General features: G+C 41.8%; 1 protein-coding gene and 1 long non-coding RNA gene across 11 annotated transcripts in view; one reads left to right on the top strand and one right to left on the bottom strand.

The window, feature by feature from the left end:
- The window catches only part of LOC143213267 (uncharacterized), a 516,895-nt gene that overhangs the window by 185,468 nt on the left and 306,920 nt on the right, over window positions 1-24,507 (top strand). The window contains exon 1 of one of the 8 annotated variants that reach the window (XM_076432952.1): window positions 11,539-13,773. The exons of the other annotated variants lie outside the window; for them this stretch is intronic. The gene's annotated coding sequence lies outside the window, so the exon portion shown is untranslated. Of the gene's footprint in view, window positions 1-11,538; window positions 13,774-24,507 lie in introns of those variants that run through there. 8 annotated transcript variants of the gene reach the window in all.
- Window positions 2,723-12,639, bottom strand: LOC143213281 (uncharacterized). Of its 3 annotated transcripts, XR_013009934.1 has the most exons (3): window positions 12,467-12,639; window positions 11,890-12,076; window positions 2,723-4,265 (listed from the first exon to the last, which is right to left on the bottom strand). It is a non-coding gene; the product is annotated as an uncharacterized LOC143213281 (long non-coding RNA). The 3 variants fall into 3 exon arrangements; XR_013009933.1 differs by lacking the exon at window positions 2,723-4,265 and having other exon boundaries at window positions 6,902-12,076; XR_013009935.1 differs by lacking the exon at window positions 2,723-4,265 and having other exon boundaries at window positions 6,902-12,138.

Genomic DNA, 24,507 nt, shown 5'->3' on the forward strand with positions numbered 1-24,507 from the left:
AATTTCGAAAATCGAAAGGCATTCTGCCACACGTTGTCGAACCACGACTTAGTGTTCTTTTTCGGGATAACAGGCGCCGCTGCACGATGCCTCGTCGTTACGAGCTTCGGCTGACGGTAAACTGAAATGGTGGCTCGGCTGTCGATCATTCTACTCGTCGGTAATGAGTCCGTTTGGCGGGGTATTTCCGTTCGTGCGGTATTCGACGCCGGAAACTGTACGAAAGACAACACACATGTGACCAGATGTTTATTTTCAGTGTCGGATTGTTTCAGTATTTACGAAGATTTTTCCACTGGTACGCAATACCACTCTTCAACACTCGTATTATTCATTTTATCAACTTCATTTGCAGCTTTTTATTTTCGTATACAAAATTTCATTTTCGACATTCATACCCAACAAAAACATTCTGTAAACAGGAGCCAAGTTCTTATGGCCGTAAAAAGTTGTGAGATCAAACAAAATACGGCCAAGTTGGTTAGCTTTGAAATACCTCTTGCAATACTGAAATAAGCGTTTGTAAAAATTAGTTTAAAAGAACGCTATTCAATTTTTAATGAATTACATGGAGGGCTAAATTATTCAAACTTGGCCGTTACTTGTTACCGATACACTCGGTATGTTGCATTTTTGATTTATAAATAAATCCTTCAATCGATAACACTGATTTTTGCTTGTTTATACTTCGCCAAGTAGAATAATGGTTACCTATGTTCAGACAAAATGGGGTAAGGATAACTAACGATCGGATATGTTGAGTATGATCGACCTATGCTTAGGGAAGTAGAATGAGGACGGTTTACGGGCAGACAAACAAGGAATGAATTGATCCGTAGCCGGATAAGTCAAAAGAGAATGATATATGTTCGAAGAAGTGGAACGCGAACTGTGTATGGTCAGACAAATAGAAACGAACAACGAGTTCAAACAAACAATTTAACATTGTACCTTACAGAAAATTACGACTTCGAGTGTATTGTTGAAAAATCAATTTTCCTTTAATATCGCCGAAAATTCAGATGTATATTAGTGAAATGATCAAACTACAGAAATCTTTCACAGAAAATGGCGTCCATCTTGGCTTCTGGGAGTAGCTCGCGTGGGCGGTAGTTACGGACTTCGGGAAATGTCTCGTTCACACGATATACATAGAATAATACGCTCCACTATGATCCCCCATCCCGCGCGAAAGTTTTCTTCGCGGAAGCCCCGGCTTCGCGGAGCAACTCAAATTAGACTAATCCGTGCACCGTCATCAACTCGTAGATGATGCATTAAGTTATTCCATTCGAAACAATGGACCCACGATACGCGGGAAACTGCGCGTGAACTGTGAACGCGACTTTGCTGTACGCTCCATTGACTCTCGCTCGATGGAACTTCCTATATTTCATGCGGAAGGGGAAATTACCGGGACACGTATCTCCTTGTATCGGGACGAAGTAATTGTGTCATCGAAATCGCGCTGTGTCTTACCACGGAACAATTAAATCACTCCAACCAGCAATGCTTCTATTAGCTGCTGTACACATCCCTGAATACAATGAACATCTTGTTTTCCTATTAATAATCATGGAGATTGTTGATCATCCTTAACGATCCTCAATGCTCATAATGTTCCCACAAATCGATTATTAATCTGTTGAATAATCTGATTCATAAAAAATAAGTTGACATTTTATGGTCCTCGTACACAATGTATGCGTCGAATCTTGTAATCGAATTTTAAACCACTTCCCGATGAGCTAGAGACTTGAAACTTTAAACATAACTCAGAACTGGGTGATAATGCAATATTAAAAAACAAATTTTACAAATTTTTTATATTAACTGTCACACCTCGCCGCGCGTCACTCGGTAGTACTTAATCGCGTTCAGCGATCCCCACTCCGCGCGCCAGCGCTCCCTACTCTACTACGTGTTCCCACTCCGACTCATCCCCACTCCACTGGCCCACTTCGCACCAAAGGAGCTCAGTGTGGTTGTGGTGTTCCGTTCATTCAGTTTCATTTTGGACAATTTCGGACTCCATCAAGAGACATCGTCTCTCGGAGTCATCCCCTCATTCTATCTCGCGTATTTCCATATCTTGCGTTTCTATATCTTACTATTTCATACCAGTATTACTATATCTTGCGTTCCATTTAAATATATAAAAAAAACTTTTTGAAAACCCCGCTTATATTAAAATGCACTAAGAAGGAGAAAATAATTTTTTTATACATTAGTGACTATAAATAATAGCGTGGAGCGCCCACGAAGATTACGTTAATATAGTTCAGCGCTCCACGCTTTTATTTATAGTAACTAATGTCTAAAAGAATTATTTTCTCCTTTTTAGTGCATTTTAATATAAGCGTGGTTTTTAAAAAGTTTTTTTATATATTTTTCTATGTTTAAATATCGATGGTATAACAATGAAAGTCCTGTTTCAAACAAACTTGTCTTACTCGAAGCTTCGAGTCCAAGAGGAGCGATTTTTTCAGATGTTCCGTGACCACAAATTTGCGTCACTGATTCCTTCACTATCGCAGAAATGAAACTGCGTGCATCAGACATTGCAACGACGTCGTGACAACGGCACATCAACCAGGCGAAATCGCACGATCGATCGTTGGAAAGCGTTTAATATAGTCCTCCCGGTAGCATTAATTCGCGAGCCGGCGGCCATGCACACATAAAATCGATGGCCAAATATCTTATCGATCATCGGCTCCGGAATACAGAATCACGTTTTCTCTTGGAGGGAAAGGGCGACGTATATCGCGATCCAAGGTCCGCTCGGCATATCGAGTCGAGTTTCCAGTGTGTTAAACACGCGCCATGCTCGAGCCGGCTAATGTTAACACGATATTTCAACGGATAACGAGAGAACGGCGGCCGGTTAATGCGGACACCGCGTGCCTATGCGTAACGCACCGAGGCCGGGAGTTGAATTTCGCGAAATCTCCGCGAAAAACGTTCCCCGGTAATGGCCGGTAAGCTGTTTTCAGTTGGCGTGGCATTCGAGCGGATTTCTCGAGGAACATGATTCACGTGAACGCTCGAGGAGGCAGAAGGCTCACGGCAAAATGAGCCGTGATGAATGAAAACGCTACTCGCCGAATCGTATCCGCTCGAATATGTCGATTCGAAGCCAGAAAACCGTACCCTTCGTCCCTCCTTCGTTGACCGTGTGCCAGCCCAGGCTCGTCACAGAGCCTCCGTCGTTATGACGTATCTCTAGAAATAAATACCGTCCCCGAGCGACGACTGCTCTCCGCGTCGTCACGTTCCGTTAATTAACGCGTTTCCGATCCACCCGGCTCTTTCACCAACGCTCGGATTCCCATCGAGTTTAGTGCGTTTTACACGAATTTTGAATATCGATCGGACCCGCTGGACCCGTTTCTCTATCTACGCGCAGAAGCGACTTGTCGTTCGTGCCTTGGGAAGCTCACACAGTCGTAATTACACTCGGCTTGCTGTAGATTCGGATGGTGAATAGTGCGTAGCTTTCGTTCGGTTTAATTCACTCCGTTGAATATTTCTCTGTTTCGATATTCTGTATGGAACTTTGTATTTACATAGGCGGATTTATGTGAATGATTAGTTACATTCATGATATAGAATATGTATCTGTAGTTGTAAGCAGGGTTGGGCAAATTTTATTTTAAATAATAAATAAACGTGTGATTTTAATTGCAAATAATGGTAAAACTTACGTTTAGGGGAGGCAGCTCCGATGACCTTGACCTTGACATATGTTGGCGAGGACAAGATTCTGAACAACTTTTGTCATTACAACTACCCGGCGCTCGCTCTTAGTTTTCGAGATATTTGCGAAAAACTATTGCTAATACTGTAGTGAATTTTACGTACTCTTCCACGTTCCGTGGTAACATAAGGCTGCCATAGTGTCGAATGAGCTACACCTTAGATAAATAAACATAGAAGAACCAATATATACGAATGTTCATACACAAAATATTGAAAGATTGTGGAGAGATCTGAGAGCCAGCATTCCTCGCTATGGCATACGCGTGACTATCATTATACTAATTATATTGCCGAATTTTTATTTAAAAGAACGTACAATTTTGATAAACGCATTCATGCTTTTTTCGAAATAATGAGTTCTATGTATCCATTACACCATTTAAATGCTGAATAAAATTCTCATTTTGAGATAGATAGTTTTCGAAGTATTGACAATTTCGTTTCACAATTCACAGTTTCGGGTATACCGCCGGTGGTCGGGCCCGTCCGGAGGACCTAGCTGCCTGTAACATAATACCACAAAAAATACAAATATTAATTGAAATTGTATTTTTGTAAATAACAATTAAAGGAGGTATTTTTCGCGATCGCACTATTTGAAAGAATGGTAATTATTTTTCTCGGCGTTCAGGTTCGATCAATTTCTACACTAAATGAATATAGCTTGAGGGGCATGAAACGTTATAGTCCGGGTTCGAACCAAATAACGCTTCCGATTCGGGTTTGAATCTGCAAAGATGCCAAATGCTATTTTATTGGAGGAAAACAAAGAAAACAATAAAATAGCATTTGGCATCTTTGCAGATTCAAACCCGAATCGGAAGCGTTATTTGGTTCGAACCCGGACTATAACGTTTCATGCCCCTCAAGCTATATTCATTTAGTGTAGAAATTGATCGAACCTGAGCGCCGAGAAAAATAATTACCAATAACAATTAACTTTATTATTTTAAATAATTCATTTAGACTTGCTCAAATAATAAATAGATTATATTTTTGCTTTTTATTTGAATATCCAAATAACAAATAACTTGTTATTTATCGCCCAACACTGGTTGTAAGGAAGAACTCCGCATGTGTCGCATACTTTCACTTTCGTAATATTGCCATTTAAAGTTTTGATCACGAGTTCCGAACATAGGACATCGGTCGAATTGCATTCTTGTTTTGAGCCTTTAGAATTCCTATATCTCAATTAATCCATAAAATGAAATGTTTACAAATTGTGACATGCGGCGTTTTTCCTTACAACCATAAATACAAAGTGCAATGAAGTATTTTCTACAGAATTCCTAGATTAATAGCCACCGCTTTCGAAACACAATATAAACAATCCGGCAGTTAGTGAATAATTACATTGGATTGAACAACGTGGACGGGAATGGCGTTCGCGTTACTGTTGTCTGCGAATCCACGCGTTGTCTACTGAGGAATATAGAAAACATTCCATTATTTGTGCCAATTCGCTTTGATTTTCAATACTTTTTAATATACATCATATTGGGACGAGCCGGCATGTTAGAAGTAGACGACGCGCTTTCGTACGCGACTATGTTCTTCTTTTTTCTCTCCTCTCTTTCTTTCTTCCGCAGCGTTCCACGAAATGAATATTACACTAGAAAGAATATAGCCGACGCCGACGCCGCGGCGCACTTCATGTCGGAATAAGAAGCGCATAGAATATTTTAATTAAATCCAGGCCCTCGGAGAATCTCGGCGAAAGGAAAGAAAGTATATATAGCGGGGGTTATACTGCCTCGAGGAGATTTATTACCGTACTTGGAGAGACTAAAACGCGACCGGGTAAATAGCGAGGAACGCGCAGTTTATTCGATGCCGTTAAGAATTCTTTAAGTATCTTGCCCGGGCAGATAAGCTTAACGTTCGAGAATTAATTAAAAACATGTGCTCCCGCCGTGCCACGCCGTGCGCCGTAGCCTCGGCTACTCCCCGCGTTTTATCGTATTAGGTTGTTGCATACGAAATGCATCGAAGCGATATAGGTATTTCATTTTAACGAACTTCATTAAACGGGATAAGGCTCTACACGCTTGACAACGAATCGCCCGTGTACTGGGTGATCCGTGAAACGGGGATTAGGAACGTGCCTTTCCGCCGTCTAATTGAGAAAATGGGGATGGCGGAAATTAAACGAACCACAGGGAGGATGCTTTAGCGAACTTTTACTTCATGGACCTGACGAACTTTGGTTTCAGCAATTCATAAGTAATGTGCGTCTAGAAAGCAATAAGTATTGTTACAACCACAATCGATTACAAAAATGATGTTGATGATGATGATGCGTTAAGTGAAAAATAATGAAACGCGGAAATAAATCGGAATCATTAGGCAGCACGCACAATATTGTTCGAAACAATGTCTTTTATCTTGCAAAAATTTTTTCTGGAACCTGGTCGCAGAAGATTTCCACTTGAATATCTTTATTTCTTTAAATAATAGATACTGCAAAGCTAGATGGAATTAAGAAAAGATCGTATATGCATGAAGATTTTTCATATTCCGATAAATGGGTATTAAAATTTACACAATGGATTTTATACATCCATGACAAAATTGAATACGAAAAATTTTAAACCGTCCAATTAAAGCGATTTAAGGATTAACATCGATAGAGAGGATTTGAGATAACATCTTCAGCCTGTAAAAATGTTTAACGAAAGAAAGACATGGTCCTATCGATATGTAATAGTGAACTATTCGCTACCAGATCCGGAATAAACCGGTGCTAGTATTCCTCGCGCGACGTCGCAAGCTTTACGAGGCTCGATTTCGCGCAGCACGCGTTTCGGCATAAATCGCGGCTCTAATTCGGTTGCGCTATTCGACACCGTCGTTCAAAAATGTAAGCTTTTGCTACATCGTCGCCCGTTCATTAATCATGCGTAGCAACCCGCTGGCACACCGTGGTGTTCCGCGTGTCTATTAAGAGTTTGGAAGCGGACGCGATTTCGCGAATGAGCGATTAACCCATTAAGACCCGAGGAATGAAATAAGACGATTCGCATCTATATTTATTACTTGTGTGCACCTTTATGCAAGATAAAAACTGCATCGATTGCTTCAGGCTGAGATTAAACAAAAATTGTATTTTTGATGAAATGAAGATGAAGATGTAACAGTGTTTGTTTAGCGACAAGAAATGTTTGTTTAACCTGTTCGCTACAATCGTCACAAATATGTGACAGTTAACTTAAAAACAGTAAAATTAATTTTATGCACTTCGTTGTCTTCAGAGAATCTGTGTTGCTTCTGCTAAACTGTTTTAATAATTCAAAATTGGGTACGTTGCATTTAATAAAACTTTCGAACAAGGAAGGTAAGCAACGAAACAATTGCTGGTAGCGCACGTGTTAAATATCCGTGTTTTCACTGGCCGTTCCATGAAAATTGTTATTAGATCGGCCGATTTTATTTGGTTTCGCAACGCTAGTTAATTAGACGAGCGAGACAAATGGCGAGCGCTCTTTCCTCACTTCGTAAATCCGTTAACGCGGCCGATCCCTAAATTCTAAGCTTGCTCGCCCCTCTCCTCGCACTCGGAGTTCTGCAAAAAGTTGCCAAACTACCGACTTCAGCAAAAAGGGACGATTCCCGCGGCGCCATTACAGCGATTTACGGCCGTGCTTTTCCGCCCTGCTCGGCTCAACCCGACTCGGCCCGGATCGGCACAACGCTCTTGTCGATCGTAATTTTCCCGGCTAATGTGCTTAGGCATCGTCAACTTGTGCTCTTTCCATCGACGAGGCCCGTCGATGCCACCGTCGAACCCGAAAATAGACCGGCCCGCTCTTTCTTTTCATTGGAATAGCGATATTGCACGACCGGAAGAGATTTCGCGCCGCTTTCGAGTGGCTTCGCATGTTCGCCCATCTCAAACTCGCTGAGAAACTGCAATTTGTTTTTATTAATGCGTTGAGTGCCACGTCAATGCCCATAGGCGTCACATCATATCGAAACAATTTATTCCATAACACATGGATAGAGAAGACAAAGTTTATCACTGCAATCATGAATTCAACTATTTTTATTCCACAACAAAAATATTGTAAATAAGGAACAGGATGCATAACATGAAAAACAGCTTTATTTTATATAATTTATGAACATTAATTTTATTTTGTAATTATTGAAGTTATAACGATGTAGTTAAATCGAAATACAGCTATGTCATTTTTATTAGGTAAAACATTTCACTCAATTTTTGTGATAAGTTTATTGTTAATTGAAACATTCGGTCGATTGTGTCTGGTATGTATTAACAAAATTCGTATTTTCCGTTCTCGATTTAAACGAAAGGTTATTTCCCATTCAATGTTTCCTGAGAAGCACAATTGATTTTTCAGAAATGGTTCCACGCGTGTCTATGAATTCCGTCCGATGAATATGCATCTTCCCAATTACGTATAATGTCAGGGCATAACTTCAAACATTGCCTGAGCCTGTAACCTCGCTTTACTGCGTCCACTTTGCTTGTTCAATTATAATCCCCGGCCATAAACCACCTACGCGTAACTTTTCAACGAACCTCGCGTTTCGAAGGATAAGAGAAGAGAAATCTGTACATAACAGTAAGAACTGTTATTGCACTCCATTAATTCGTGAAAAAGTTTAATGTCCAGACTTCCTTAACCTATGAAAATTATTGTTTCAAGCTTGAAAAATACTGTCGTGGCATATAACTCATTGTTTGTTTCAATACGTAAAATCTTATTTAAGTTAATAATAACAACAGCAATCTTAATGAAAGAGTTTTGTGAATTTCAATATAATGCTCACGACTACATGTACAGTAAATTTCATGATTTAATACTTCTGATTTATTTACGACTTCATACGAGGAATTGTAAGAAACATTTCACTTCTTTCAAGACTATTCTACTGTAAGTACTAAATTAATCTACGTCCACGAAACGTGTTATATCAAGCATTCAAAACGACTATCCGAAGTAGAACAGGTGTATGCTTTTGCAACTGACTTCGAATTGATAATACTCTGATTCCGTAAGTTGGCATCGAGCGCGGCTCTGTAATTCCATAAGAGGCAATTAAATTGGAATTATTTTCTGTCGAGTAAATAGGTCGTGATTCAGACTGCCGCGGCAGAGACAACAGTGGAAACGGACGTTGATACACAGACACGGGTCATTCGATGACATTTTCATGAAATACGTGGAGCTAATCAGAAAATTTTCGTGTCACGAAATAAGTCACAATAAGCACTATTCTTGACCTCGATTGAATACCTGATCGTCATCAGAATTTTTCGCTGTCCGAAGATTAAGAACACCTACTACATACCGCTGCTCCGGAAGTATAATGACACAACTGCATAAATCGAAATTTTACAGGACAAGCAAAAGACAAATAATTCCAATTTGTCTTAATAGAATGGCCTATAGATTCAGTTTAATTCTAATATGAGAGTAGTTTATAGACATTGTGGGTTATTATTGCTACTTTTAAGCTATTTCAATTTGTAAAATAATAAATACCAGCCTCACAGTAACCAGTACCATGTAAATACGTCGTTGTTCTTCTGAAAATGCATCACAAATTTTACACTTCTGTCGTTGTAGGAGTAAGGAAAACAAGTAAACATTTTGTAAGTACAATTATGTCGATTTACAAACATCTAGTAAATGCATTTGTGAGCCCACCAACACGATACACACAACAAAGTTTTACAGTTGCGTCATTATACTTTCGGAGCAGCGATATAACAATTGATATACAACCTGCTACGTTCCCACATATAATTGCATAAAACTCATGACTTGAATTTCGAAAATCTCCAACTATTTCGCAAACCAAAATTTTCTTTTAGCGGTATTAAGAAAAGACTGTAGTAGCATTACTCGCTGCCATACCAGAGCTGTCTTTCCAGCAGCATTTCACTAGGATATTCCCAGCCGAGGCTGATTCACAAAAAAATCCGGCGTCTGGTAAGCTTCTCGTTTCTTAACGGGTAGGTGGAGGAGCGGACATACCGCAGCTCCGGCTCACCGTAAACACGGATTAAGGGAAATTTTCTGGTGTAATCTTACTAATGATCCCGGAAAAACAAATTCGTTTGACGTAGTGGCTCTGCTAATTGTCAACACGCCCGCCGAATTCCTTAGCTTGCGCAAACAATTCTGCTACGCCGGGAAATTATCCGGCCGGATTGTTTTATTTTTCCCCGGACTGATGTTGCTCCTGCCCATTACCGATCTGACATACAGCCCGTTGCCGTCTCACCTGTTTTCGGTGTTTCTCTACAGTGTGCCAAAATCGGAAATTGCTTGAGAAAATACACGTCTCTGTTGTACAATGTTAATTACTAGGTTGTGTGAATTTTATGCATTCATAGGACAAATAAATAGGTGAGAAATAGTATAAATATTAAAAGGATTCAAGCATATCAATGTATTATTTTCATCTTGTCGAATATTTTGTTTAAACTATATGAAAACTGAAGAATTTCATTTTTCTAAATTGGACAAAATTTTTGGATTCTTTATTTTTGTTGAAAGACTAGAGAAAGACTAATAAATACATTCGAAAAATATTTTAATATATTTCCCCCTTCTGAATGAAAAATATTTTCCCCACATGCTTTTTCATTTCGATGTCAGTGTTTGCTAGGAAAGATAGCTAACTATTGATATTGGAAAAGCTTTACAAAAATGCAATATCCTAAAAACAAATCCCCCAAAGCACAAAATATTTTTATCTTTTTATTACCACTACCGTTTCAAAACGTGTTCCGTGACTAAAAAATTAAAAGTGTTCTCCCCGTGCAAAACTTCGGACCTGTTTACACGCATTTTGGAATTCCGATGACACATTAAACCGAATGTGACACTTTTTTTCAAATTCTGTACGGTGCTCCAAACTTTTCCACCGGGAGTGTGCTTGATTTTAAACGAACAAGGATTATAATTTCAAACGGCAGCAGCGTACAAAAAGGGGGAGGTTTGAATTTCCAGGAGATAGGGGGGGATGATTCAAATTCTACCTTCCGATAGAACTTTCGAAAGTTCATCGGGCAAGCATACCTTTGAATACGACTGGCTAATGCGTCTGTCCATCATTCTCTGCTTCTACTTGTGTAAACATTGTAGATTCAGTACTATTCGCGTTCTATTTCCACTGCGAGATCGCATCGTGTTATTGCGGGAAATAAATACTACGTTGCAGCTGTCTACATTTATAGACTATGAATTTTCATGCGGTCGTAAGCTATAGTGTACAAAGCTTCTTACGGAAGAACAAATAAAAAGCCTCGGCAGAATTACATTCTCTTCTCTTATCTTTTTAACCTGTTGAAAATTGTTGTTAGTCGTTTCAACGAACAGCAACGTCAGAAGAAGAATAATCAAGAAAGAAAGTGAAATCGTATTCTACATAACCATCATGTTTCTTAAATCTACAAATCTTTATCCTGTTGAAAATTGTTATTAGTCGTTTCAACGAACAGCAACGTTAGAAGAAGAGTAATCAAGAAAGAAAGTGAAATCGTATACTACATAACCATCATGGTTCTTAAATCGACAAATTGATTTTGCGAAAATTCATTTAAAAATCTAGAAAAATCTTTTGGGAGACGTGCTATTCAAAGCGTTAATTGCTAGCCAGCAGAATGGACCTCGTGCAGGCGAGCGTCAACAATGCTTTTTGAAGTCGTCACGGCGGGGAGCCACCTTAAGGGAAGCCGAAGCGCAAGCGTCGCCACGTGGAGCATGATGTCCACGAGCATTTGGCGCTTGCGGCGCGATGACGAGCTTAAAAATTCGACTTGGCGCGATTAGGTGAGCGAAGGAGAGAAGAGAACAGCTAGGAGGCGAGCACGAGAGAGATAGGAAGAAGATGAGGAGAGAGAGAGAGAGAAGATACCTTGAAAGGGGAAGCAGGTCCAAAAGGACGATGCAACGCGTGTGCGCGATGGTGTCGAGCGCGTGGTAGGGCGGTTCGCCGCGAAAAGGTGGGGGGAGAGAGAGCATAGGAGAGAGGAGGAGAGAAGAGAGGGTGAGTACCACAGGTGGTGGGCGTCCCGACGCCGTGAGCGCCGCTGCACAATGCGACAAACACCTAGAACGTGGCCGACGAGACGAGGAAAATTCGTACCGTCGTGTCCATCTAGCCGTCCGTACGTCCATCCGCGGTGGTGCTCGTTGTCACGGCGAACCAGAAGCCAACGAGCAGGCCTTCAGCTCTGGCTACGTCTTCGTCAGTGCCAGAGAGCCCATTTCTCACACTGACTTCATGTTCTCTCTTTTTCCCTGCTTGGCGCACGCATGGGTCCAGATGTGTGCTGTGGGAGTACACCATTGGTTTGCGATCTTGTAGCTACTCGTTGGAGGGATGTAAAGAGACCTGGGAGATCATTCTTTTAAATTTTGTATTATTGTTACACTTCTCTCATACATGTAATTTCAGATACGAGTTCATGCATGCCCTCGAATATCTCGAATATGATTGACCATTAGTAGACTCTCCACTATCAGCCGCCAATAAATGGCCCTAACCAACTCGCACATCAGCTCCCACGAACCACTGACATCACCTCACAAGGCCTCGCCACAACCGTTTTATACCATTATTATCACACCCCTCCCATACATATTTTGAGTTCAACCCTCGGCTAAACTCGAAGGGCGTACCAAGTACACCCGTTACCAAATTTCACGTAAGAATTTAATACCTGTGCGTCCAATCTCGTCTGACCAGCATCATCCTCCGAACTCACCCACCGCCTCGCGCTGGCCATGGACATCGCCTGGCAAGGTCTCGCCACGCCACTAATCACCGTATCCCCTTCGCTCGCTTGATCCGCGTTTTCTATCGCTCGTGCCTTGTAGAACGCGCGCACCGCTACCAGAGTCTCCTTCCCTCCCTAGCATCCCCTTCCCCGATGGATCCGGCGAGCTTCCGTCCTTATCCCTCTCCCGCCCCGACGGCCCGTTTCGACGAGATACCGCTTAGTGGCGCAGTCGTCGCCACGAGAGCGACGTGCTCTCCGTCGGTGGTCATGAATCGTGCGGCGGAAGAGGTCCTCGCGAGCCGGCTGCCGCCGTCGTCGTCGTAGTCGCGTCGTCCTAGTCTTCACCGTCGGCTCGTCGTCGTCGTCGTCGTCACGTTATTGTGTCGCGTTGTCGTCGTCGTCGTGCGGTGTCGTGTTCCTCGTAACTCGTCGTGATCCTCCAACGAAAATAAATAAAAAAAGAGATCAATCGGAAAAGGTAACCGTGATCTTGATCGTCGGATCGACGATCCAGTCCGGGGACGGTGTGCCGTGTGTTCGCCCCCCCCCCTTCCAAACCAAAGGGCAAGTAGGATCATCGAAGAATGCACCGTGTCGTTGGATCCTGATCGGATCTGAGTAGGCGCAACGGTGGCCGATCTTAGGGGACTCGCTTGCGAGAAGCGAGATCGCGTCGGACCGTCGTGTGACGTCGCGTTTGTCGTCGGATCGACGAGCATCGTCGTCGGTGATCCTGTCGTCGGTGAGATGGGCTTTGGTGAGCGCGTGCCGCGGAGCGCGGTGAACCTTCTTGCGTCGCTGATCGCCGACAGCGGCGCCATAACGGGGTGCGTTCGCACGCGACCATAGTGTGAAACGAGAAAAACGAAGAGGAGGAGGAGAAGAGGTGGTGGAGGAGGAGGTGGAGGAGGCGGAGGAAGACAACGGCAGAACCGGAGAAAGAACGCCGGCTGGCTCTCTCTGTCTCGCTCTCTCTGTTTAGCACCCTGGCCTAACTTAACCGACCCTCATCGTATACACCTGACCATCGGTCAGATACATCTTATACGTCGTGTCCAACCACTCGATAGAAAGAAAGTGTGTCGTGACCGTTTGAATCGTGCGATATTTCTTCTCCGTCGTGGAGATTGTGTGCTCCGTTTTTGTGACGCAACCAACGGCCGGAGGACGCGGGCTCACCCACGGCCGAAAATGTGAGAAAGTTGTTGTTCCGGCTGGCTTGTACACCGGACGATCCCGCTGACAAGGTAATACGACCAGCTCGTAACACCGGTGCAACGTTTTTACGCGCCAAATGAACGGGCCACCGCCGCGCGTGATTTACAACGCTTTACGCGCGCAATCACGACCCGTCGCGCCGAGCTCAGCCGAGCGGGGAACGCGTGTAGGATAATTGCGCGGCCTTTTCCATGCTGCTTCTTTCTTTCGGATCGTGTGTCCCTTTTCTGGGGGCTTCTAGACATGTTAGATCGACTGGCTTGCTAGTTACTGCATATTTTTCTGCGAAATAAACAGATGATGTGTTGATAGATACTGAGATTGACTCTTCAGTATCTCTCTGGGACTTTGTTACGTTCTTCAGTGATGTTTAATCCGTTTTTTACACGAATACATAAAATCCGTAATTCAGGGTTCCATAATGGGGGGTTCAGTTATTTGCTAATAAACAGCTTGGATCCTTGACTGATATACATAGAATGGGTAGCATATTTCCGGTAAAACGGGCTAGTGCTGTGTTTACGTTTTCGCATCGTAGCGGGGGGAAATGCGATCGTCAGGGATCGCTAGCTACGAGAAAAAGTAAACTAGTGTCGATGGAACTGGTTGTCACGAAGTATTCATGATTTGTTCATGGTAGCCATAACACGAGCAGCGGTCGCGCGTCGTTTTGCGGTAGCTGTCACCTATCTCTACGAGTCTCGAACACGCTTTCGCAGAAGTGAAATGTTTATGTTCAACTAATGTGTTTTTATGATGCGTTGTCGGTAGAAGTTTCAACGTTTCAGTGAAATTAGACTGTAATTCAATGATGTGTCAGTGTTGATCTACTTCTGGGAATTTGCTGTTGGTATGAATGAATGGAGATATGTTTGCTTCCGCGTAAGCAACATTCCTGAACTAATTATATCAACAAACATATTTCGTCGTTTCACTCGAGGAAAATTAATTGTGTGTAAAGATATTGTTGCACTTACAAAAAGATATAAATATGTATTCCCCAAATTCAAAAATAAGAGAATTCATTTCACAACGATGTTTATTTATTATGAACAACGTTGAAGACAACATAAGTGAAATACTGGCATATTTGAGAGGCTGGAAGATATGTTTCTCTGTGTGTACTAGAATCTATTATAGTTCGGTGGGTTCTTTGCGGGCTCCTTGAGAAAAAGGAAGAAGGCATTTCAGGTATGATTAGTGTTCCGAAGAAGTGCATTACTCGATGTACATTTTCTTTTCATTTTTGCCTCTTTCACTGGCGCAATATGTTTTTCTAATAGGATACTTTCTATCGCGAAAGTGGTTCGCGATAGACGCCGCGCTCGCAGCGCTGCTAACAGCCATCCTCTGGATCGATTAACGTAATTGTCGATCGCGTGTTCGACAGTGATCGATCGTAATATTCTCTGACACCATTGTGAATGGAAAGCGGGGGGCGCGTAATACGTTCTGTGTTGACAGATGTTGGATGGACTGGTCGATCTTGGAAAGTTGACCTAACGCTTCGCGGTGTTGCCTCGCCAGTGCAATTATGTGCGGCTAGTTGGGCTTGTATATTTCCCACATAGTTGCTGGTATTCGTGATGGAATTCGTCAGAACAGTTTAAATAGAAAATAAATATATTCAACCAGGCACATAAAAATATGTATATATAGAATGTTATACACAATTAATTGGGTAGTAATGACTGGTTAAATATGTCTGCGATAGATTGAGACAGTGACTGTGAGTCATGATTGCATTGAATGTTACTCATTCTTTCGAGGAACGGAGAATAGTGTCTTAATACTCTGTAGTAGAATAGGACTGTCTGGGTCAGCCATACGGAACAACAGCAATTCCACTTTCCCATGGTTATAAAACAATTTATGGGATGTAATAAAGCGTGCTGTAATTAATAGAAATTACATGCTGGCTTTTACTAATAATATTAGAATACAATAACAGACGCTTCAGTGTACTATTCCTGTCTCTTACGATTGTTGGCAACAACGACTCTTCTTCTATTTTTACTCGATTCTTTATATACGTATAATACTTTCCACATTCTCGTAGTGTACGCAGGAAACATAAATACACCGTAGATTATTTACATTATCTTTACACATATTATTTAATAAAATCCTGTAAGATCGAAATAAACTACACACACTGAATTCATCCCTGCTCAATGTTGTCTTTGTAATAGTTAAACGAATTGAGTTACTTCCAAAGTTAGGACAAGAATCTTCTCTGCGCAACAATTAAACAAATTAGCCAACGTCGTTTCAAGTTCTACAACCAGTTACAACCATTCTAACCCACTCTGCTGTAACCAGCTATTCCGTAGTAAAATGGTACGAAATAGAATTGCACAGCGTGTTGCAGTGGATTGCCAGAATCACGATCCTCCGGATCCTAGTTTTATTTTCCTGTTCAGCTAGTTCCTTTTCCCCGTGTCCCTAGCCGGCAACCTTGACACCCGGTATCGATCCGAAAAAATCACGAGTCGCCGAACGAGGCGACGCGTTCGCGGAACAAAACTTTACTGTCCTGTTTATAGTTCGTCCCGCGTAAACAGTAAATCGAAGCCGAACGTCCAAGGCTACCCGCTCTGTTTACGGAGTCTCTTTATTCATCGGTTATTCTGTGCCTCGACGAGACTGCCGGGTTCTTGTCGGGAAACAACGAGCCCGAGCCACGCTGTCGCTCGTTCAATTAATTGCTTTACATTTGTTCGCGCCATCGAGCTGACGTTTCCGAGACGACTTTTCTTCTTTTTTCCCTCTGCCTTTTTTGGTCTCTTTTTCTCTCTCCGCGAAATGAATGTAATTTCGTGGGCCAGCGCTACCGTTCCGCGGTGATTGACGTTGATGTAATGATCGGGCCGAAAGTGCTCGCGCCAGAATTTATGGTAATGTCTGTAACGAACAAAATGGAGGATTAACACGTTCGCAGTAGCACGTGGCGTATGTGGGTCAGAGTGCTTCCTCGCTCGCCCCTTCGCCCGCCAATGGCCAAGGATGTACGAAATTAGTGTTTTTAAAAATATAGGGAGCACTGTTTTACATTTGTACAATTTATTTCATATACAAGAGTAATTTCCGAAACATGGAATAAATTGAAATATCTGTTTCCCTTGCTTAATGAGGTAGAAAAATATGTTGATATATTTAAATTCTTTAAAAAAAGATATTAGAGTAAAACAAAAAGGAGAAATTAGAAGACGAAGGGGAGGGAGAATAATGGGGGGTGGTTTGGGGGATGAAAGCGTGAAGTAAAAGTGAGGATTCCTGTTGCGCGTGCATTGTTCCATATTTGTCCGCCATCGCATCGGTGACCCTATCGGAAAAGCGCTATAAATAGACAACGATTTCCAATTTTACACAGAAAGGCAGGCAACGCACCAACTGCAGACGAGATGTGAGTCGAGTGCGCCAGACGTTTCCTTTCGTAATTAGGTCAATCTGTACCTAATGAGACGTTACTCGCGCGTTTCTGTACAGCCGTTCGCGTCGTTTCGCCTCATTTCAGACGGCCAGATCGAAAGATTTTAATTAAAGGTTAGCGTCGCACGACCAGACTAGACGACGGCCACGCGGCGCGCGAACTCGCATTCCTGTCCCCGTGATTGATGGATCACGATGATCTACCCCGTACGGCGAAAACTGATGCGATTGTTGCCGTTCGTGCACTGAAAAATTTAATACTAATTTAGATCTTCACGAATGATATTATTATTTCCTCGTGCCGTACACTTCTATATTTATTATTAGGCAGCGGATTTTATGCATTTTTATAACAAAAATGAGTAGGCGTCATTTAAAATATTAAAACCAGACGAATTTAAAAATACTGTTATATTATTTTCAATCCATTAATATATGGCACTCCAGTTGGTTGCAAATCAGGTAAAAAATGTTTATTTTGCATAAAGATCCGCTGTCTCTTTATTATAAACGCACGAGGTCTGCAGACTCGTCGTCAAAGTGATTCACCCTATACTAGACGGTTTTGTTGACTGATTTCCCCCCCGGTCAATATTAAACGTGTCAAAATATCAAATTCATAACCAGACCGTAAATTTTATGCATTCGTGGGCCACGCGAATGCACGCGAGCCGCAATAAAATAAATTTTGCTACTAAAATCGCAAGCTTCTCCGAGTGCAATAAAATCGATGAATGGAAGAAATATTTTTGTTTCCGATGCTGTCTTAAAACTTTACGCCTTTATTTATTTGATGAAATTTGCGCAGGAGGAATTGTTGGAATTGTTTGCGAAATATCAATTTTTCTATCGATGGGGCTTTATGGCGGTATCAAATAACGATAAATAAGCGGGAACTCATTTTTATCGTTTAAGTATTAGAAAGATCCCAACGAATTGAGGAAGAGGATTGGACAGATATCGAATTCCCTGAAAGACTATAACCATATTTATATCGTTGTTTACGTCCATTCTTTAATAAGGTAATAATTGTTTATTTATTAATGCCGTAAACCTTGCATTGAACTTATTCAGTTTTTCATTATCGCAGTTTCAGTAATTACTAAATGAAAAAAACCAGTCATTTCACTGCAGCGAGTTCAGCGTTGAAAAACTGTATTTTAATCATTTAAAAAGGATAGGAATATCGGAACTATCAGATATCGTGATTTTCGAGCCATGTGTGATATCCGCAACGGCGCTTATCAGCATTCATCGATAACGCGGCCGCGGTTTCGGCTCTATTCAAGAATCGAGCGTGAAACTCGGCATCATAGGTCGCATGGAAGGATTGCGACACCGATGAACGCTGGGCGATGACTATAAATAGGAAGGTTACATTGTAAACCGGGCTGTGCTGTGGTTCGCTGCGGATCACCTGGTATCGAATTATCGCACGGATATTAGGATGTCGCAATCGTGATCCCATCGGTGCTCGTTGCATTCTTCATTGAGGCAGCGACTTCCTCGTCGGTCGACGCGCATTTACGCGCGTGGCACTTTAAAATTAGTCGCCGGTAAATTTACACACGTGTACGGCCGATCGGCGGCGCGGCGAGAGGGGAGAAGAGGAACGATACTTTTATTTATCGCGGCTACTACTACGTGCCGTTTCTGATTGACGGGCATTAGCTGCGACCACTCGAGCGTTCCTGTGCAGCCGCCGCGTCGAAACGAATCGAAACGTCGCCGAATATTTACGGGGAATTTCCGGCAACCGAGTGCCTGAGAAATCGCGGACGTTAAGGGTCGAGATGCTCACTCGCTCTAGAATATGGGGTCCGGACCGTATGAGGCTCTCCCGGCTCAGACTCGCAGAGAAATTCGCGTTTTTCTGGGAGCTACCAAATATTTCAGGTTTTAACACATTTTGGTCAATATTGAGAAAAGGGAACCCACAGCTCCGATCGCGTTGCTCTTGAACTATGTTGACAACATATGTGAAGAGGAAGCCCGGTCCCCTTTTGTTAATATTTACCCACATTTTTATTTCGATTTGATTCAGTCAGAATTTTAGAAGATTTTTTGTTATGGTCAGAGGAATGCAAAAAATATAACGAGTAAGTTTTGAAAATGGTCAGTTCAATGCAAAAAATATAAAGGGTGAAGGTTCTTGGGAAATATCCCATACATTATGGAACAGCGGGCCCATACATATTCAAAACTTGAGCGAATACCTATGTCAGTAAATCTCATAATTTTTAAGACGTTTAATATAATATATAGGGTAACCGTATACATATAATAGGGAACAGCATTGATAGGCTCAATACATAAAATTATTGGAAAAATCAATCGAAATACTTCGAGATAAATAAGATTGCATTTCAAAGTTTATTTTATCTCATAACTTTGTAAAACTACAATATAACGGAAGATATATTAATGTATCTGTTTTCTCTCATATTTTTCTATGACCCCAAGCGGGAAGAGAGTTAATGAACAATCGTCTTCGTGATTAATTAAAATGATATTCGTACACGTGATTGATTAATATAATCAGGCTATCAGTGATTACAAATTAAAAGGTCCCTTTATTCAGAGATTAATATAATGTCTATACGATGACGTGAAAGGGTACTTCGTGTTGAATAGATTTCTCCACATCGAAAATTAATTAGTCGCGAAAGCATTTGTTGCAGCGATGCCACTGTAATGACGTATTGACATTTATTTTCGTGACATAATTGGAGTAATGCGATAAGAATGAAGCAATACACGCATTATATAATTTTATGACTGTTGATTCTTCAGACCTCATTATTTAACTAGATGTTTCATTCAATTCTTTTGTGAGCCGCAGTCGCACAGTAGGCTTCTCTATATGTACATTTATTTGGTTCATTAGACCTTACACGAATTTCAGCGTGAACAATATCAAATATTGGGAATCTGTGTGCGACTCATTAGCGTGTCCTTATTAATGATTTTCCTTCCTCCTCCACATAATATCGGATGCACTATCCATGATCATTATCAATTGGTTATAAATATTTTTTTCAAGCTTTTTGTCCAGTGTGTAAAAATGTGAGAATAGAAATGGTACTTGTGTCTAACTTTCTAAACGTTTAATCAGTTTATTCTATTAATATTTCCCCACACTACAAATCAAAATTCTTATAAATGCATAAAACTCACAATTGAATAGCATTTGGGAAGCTGGTTCTCTCAGAAGCAACTTTTGCAAAATCACGACATTTTCTCAGACCATTTTTGGTGCGTAGTGATTTCACAACTAATTGAAGGTTTCGCCGGTGCCGTTTAATCCCGGCTAATATCTTTCATCAAACGTGCTTGCCAAACACAATGGCCGCCCTTAATGCCGTAAACGCTCGTCAAAACGCGCAGTTTTCGCTTTGACATCGCGGGCAGAGCTGACAATAGGTCGGCAGCTGGCGGAAGTAATTTCAAATTCGGATGCATTCGCCGATGCAAAACACACGCTCGCCAAAGGATCCGGGAAATGCGCCCGGCTTATCATCCGATGTTTTCCACTCCATCATATCGAGCGTCTTACTCGCGATTCATTTCCGGGTTGCATCGGTTAGAGCTACGGATCAGCAGGACTTTTCCAGCAGCTCTTTTTTTTAACATTCGCTCGATCGCTCCTTTCGTTTAGCGTAATAAATATTTCCGACTCGCTTTGACTCATTTCAATATTCAGCCATGCGCACGAATCGACAGAACTCGTTGCGAATTCCCCACGGGCGAGGAATCCAATGCAGACTGAATATAAAAATGGAAACAGCAAATAGAAGCATGAACGAACGGTCTACGATCATTTACAACGGGGACATCGCTGATTTCAGTGACCTTCGAGGTCCCGTCAAGGTCATCGTTTTGAACAACTTTTGCTTCCTGTTAATCGGTTTGAATTTTTTAAATTATCACATTTTACGTAACAATCCTCATATTTTTAATGCAACTGGAATGTTGTTTGAACCCACACACAATTAAAGTAACGGTCCTCGAAGTCCATTGTTAAGAATTGTTGTATTCATTTTTCGTGTAACGTGAGCCTTCTCGCGAGTACATTAAGCTCATTCGAACGCTCTAGAATTAGCTGCACCTCGACGTACGGTTTTGCAGTAATTTACAGCGCAGTTGTCTAGAGACGAGCGCGCACTGGCCGTAACGCATTGTGTCGCATGTGCGATTTCGTGACAGCGGACATTCATTGGCAGACCACGAAGACCTGGGGAACGATGTTGGTAGTATTAGGTGATTCCGTGCATCGTTGTGTTTTTTGGCACGGCCGGAGACCGCGAAAGAAAACTATTCCGATGGTATTCGGAGATGCCATCGACAGTTTAATGTTTCAGAACGAGTATCGTTCACCTAACCCGCTATACCATCCGTCTTGGCTCGAGTATCATTAACTGCGGATTTTGTGCATTCATGACAAAAATTAGTTAAATATTCCAATTAGTAAATAAGAGAAAGAGTAGATCTGCCATAGAAAAATCGTAGAATCAGGTAAACAGTGAAATTAAGTGTGTCTTTATGTAAAACAAAATTTTTAGGAGTCCAGAAGTGAAAGACGCAAGATCGATGCTCATTCGCATCGTTCGCAGAAATGTTCAGTTTTCGGTCCCCGTTGGTCATAGTTTTTTCAGTGGCTGTACACCGGCGAGCTGCCTTTTTGGCAGCAATCCAATGGATTTGAATGCGAACCCATTTCATTATTTTTTCCTTTTTCCTTTTAACTCGGAGTACGCGGAACCGGAGGGATATACGGTCGCGTGTGTATTTCGGATTGAAAGAACAGCGCGGTACGTGCGTGACATACGGCTGTCACGTGCGTTCAACGTCATAGCGAACGCATCGGGTCCAAGCATCGACAGCTGCTCTAATTTCTCGTCTTCTGCGCGGATATTTCTGTACCATTTCGATCCATACGTGATAACCGGACTGATCGGCACCCGGCGTTACCTTTAGACTCTCTAATTAATATATTTAAATATTGCCCCAATTTCTGGAAGCGATCGGGCTTTCCATTTCGTCCGCATTTCACGTCTATCGCCAATGTCGAGATCTCAACATCATTTTTATTTTCATCCAATTTTCTTCTGTCAAAGTCTTGACTGCAATTATCTATTCGAATATTAATCAAAGTTTTCAACAATGTTTGTTTTCGTCGAAATCCTCCATTTTGCATCTCGAACATTTCTTCCATCTTCTATATCTTCTCATGTCTTCGATATTCTCGTATCTTCCACCCCCGAAACAAGTTCACTGGAAAAAAGTGAAATACATGCAGTTCGATGATTCTTCTAAATGCATGAATATTATCGAGATTGCTGAAGATAGAAACAAAATTTGTGAACTCAAGGCTACACGATGAAGAGGGTGTACAAATAATGAAATTCTCGGTCCTCGGACCACAAAACGGGTCGGCTTCTCCCACTGACCCAGTCCACAAAGTTCTCGAAGCAGAAGAGCAGAGACTCGCTGAAGAAAAAAATGGAATCTCAGCTTGATGATTCGCCTCGACCCATTAATCGACAGTATAGCGAGCCTTACCGACGAAGTCTCAATTTCACGGTCCGCAGTGTTCAACATCGAGGTCGTCGGAGGCTGAACGCAAACATCCTCGCGATAGTAAAAGTAGCGAAGCACGCGAGCCGGTCCTAAGGCAACAATTTCACGCGGAAATAGAGGTGTGCGCTAAACGAAACGAGTGGCCCCCACACCTTTCCCCTCTTCTCTCCTCTCCTCTTCGAAGCGTTCCGCGTCTACGCGGAACAATAATAACGCCCACGGTCTCTCTCTCTCTCTCTCTCTCCTTTCTCCTCTCTCAATCGTCGGCGGTTGATCGTGCGTGGAAAATGACGAGGGGTTGGTTCTCTTCTCTGCTAATGCCCCGGCGTCGTCGTATTCTTTTACGGTTATCACATCGCCGGTTGACGATCGCTTTAAACCGTCCCGCGATATCTTCGCCTTTAATGATCCCCTTAATTGCTTGCTATATCACCAAGCTACTCGGAAGTTTTCACGACGTCCTTACCCTGTACTAGCCGGCTACTTAAACCGAGAGAATTCGCGCCGGGATACCCTGGCCTGAAATAATATCGTAGAAATCCGCCGGGCTAATGAAGAATCTTTAAAGCAGCCCGGCAATCGACGCGGAAATCGAGCGCAGTATTCCCCCGGTTGTAATCACTATGGTGTCTCCACTTATACTGGACCATTCGACGACGCTCCACCGTGGAAATGTCACGGTTACATTGAACAGCCTTTACGTCGCTCCTCCGCGTCATTATTTGTTGGCTTTAATCATTTTTCGAGAGATATTACTTCGTGTGATGCCGGTAGACATCTTCTGTCATAAAAACTGATTTGATAGCTGCACTTCATTAACCCCTTGCCGTATTTTAACGAGTCACACTCGTGGTGAACATTTTAAACACAGTCTAACAAATATGAATATGTTACGCCTTTCTTTCTTTTTCTTTTTCAATGTACAATGATTGGCAGTGCCAAGAATTGATAAGACTTCTTTCAACGAATTAAAGTCATATTTCTAATTTGTTTTAATAATTCAAAGCATTAATCTTTGGAATATTAAAAAAATCAAAAACTGTATATCTAGTAATTGGCATAGGTGGCAATTAATTAAACCTCCATACAAATAAATGAACCATTCGTTGGCACCTGAAAATTTGAGGTTATGTGTGATAAACAGCAAGAAGTAAACGTTCAATAGGTTATTTGATTTATAATTAATCATATACGCACTTATTACATCTGTAGTACAGTCCGAAATTAAGTTATACAGCGATAAAGTAACTCGTAACGAAAATTTTAACGAAACACTATTTACACTGCACTGTGCTCATCCGTCGGTCTCACTGATTGTTCTCCAGCGTTGCTAACAGTCATATGTGGAACTTTGTTATGAAAACTTACAATGTTGCTTTGAAATATAAATAAGAAGCAATATAAAATAATTTTCTATACCAGGAATTCGTAATATTTTACCGTTTAAATCAAAAGTGCCAATAACTAGTGCAGTGCCAGCAATAGTACAGTTTACCCTAGTACGACTTTGGAGATTGCACACAGGTCTGTTCGGACGTCAGACCGACAGCGCGTTTATCCAGTTTTCATCGCGGAGATTAATAACATTCGGCAGCTGTTTTATCGAAGGTTGAACAACAGGCGCATCGGTCACGAAAGTCTGCAATTATTCCGGGAGCGCTCGCGAATCGCCGATAGGAAGCTGGCGTGCGAATAAATCAGCCGCGTCAATTATAACTCGCGGGGGCCGGTCAACTTTTTAATTGAACTCG

Source organism: Lasioglossum baleicum, chromosome 11 (genome assembly GCF_051020765.1).
Source record: "Lasioglossum baleicum chromosome 11, iyLasBale1, whole genome shotgun sequence".
NCBI lineage: Eukaryota > Metazoa > Arthropoda > Insecta > Hymenoptera > Halictidae > Lasioglossum > Lasioglossum baleicum.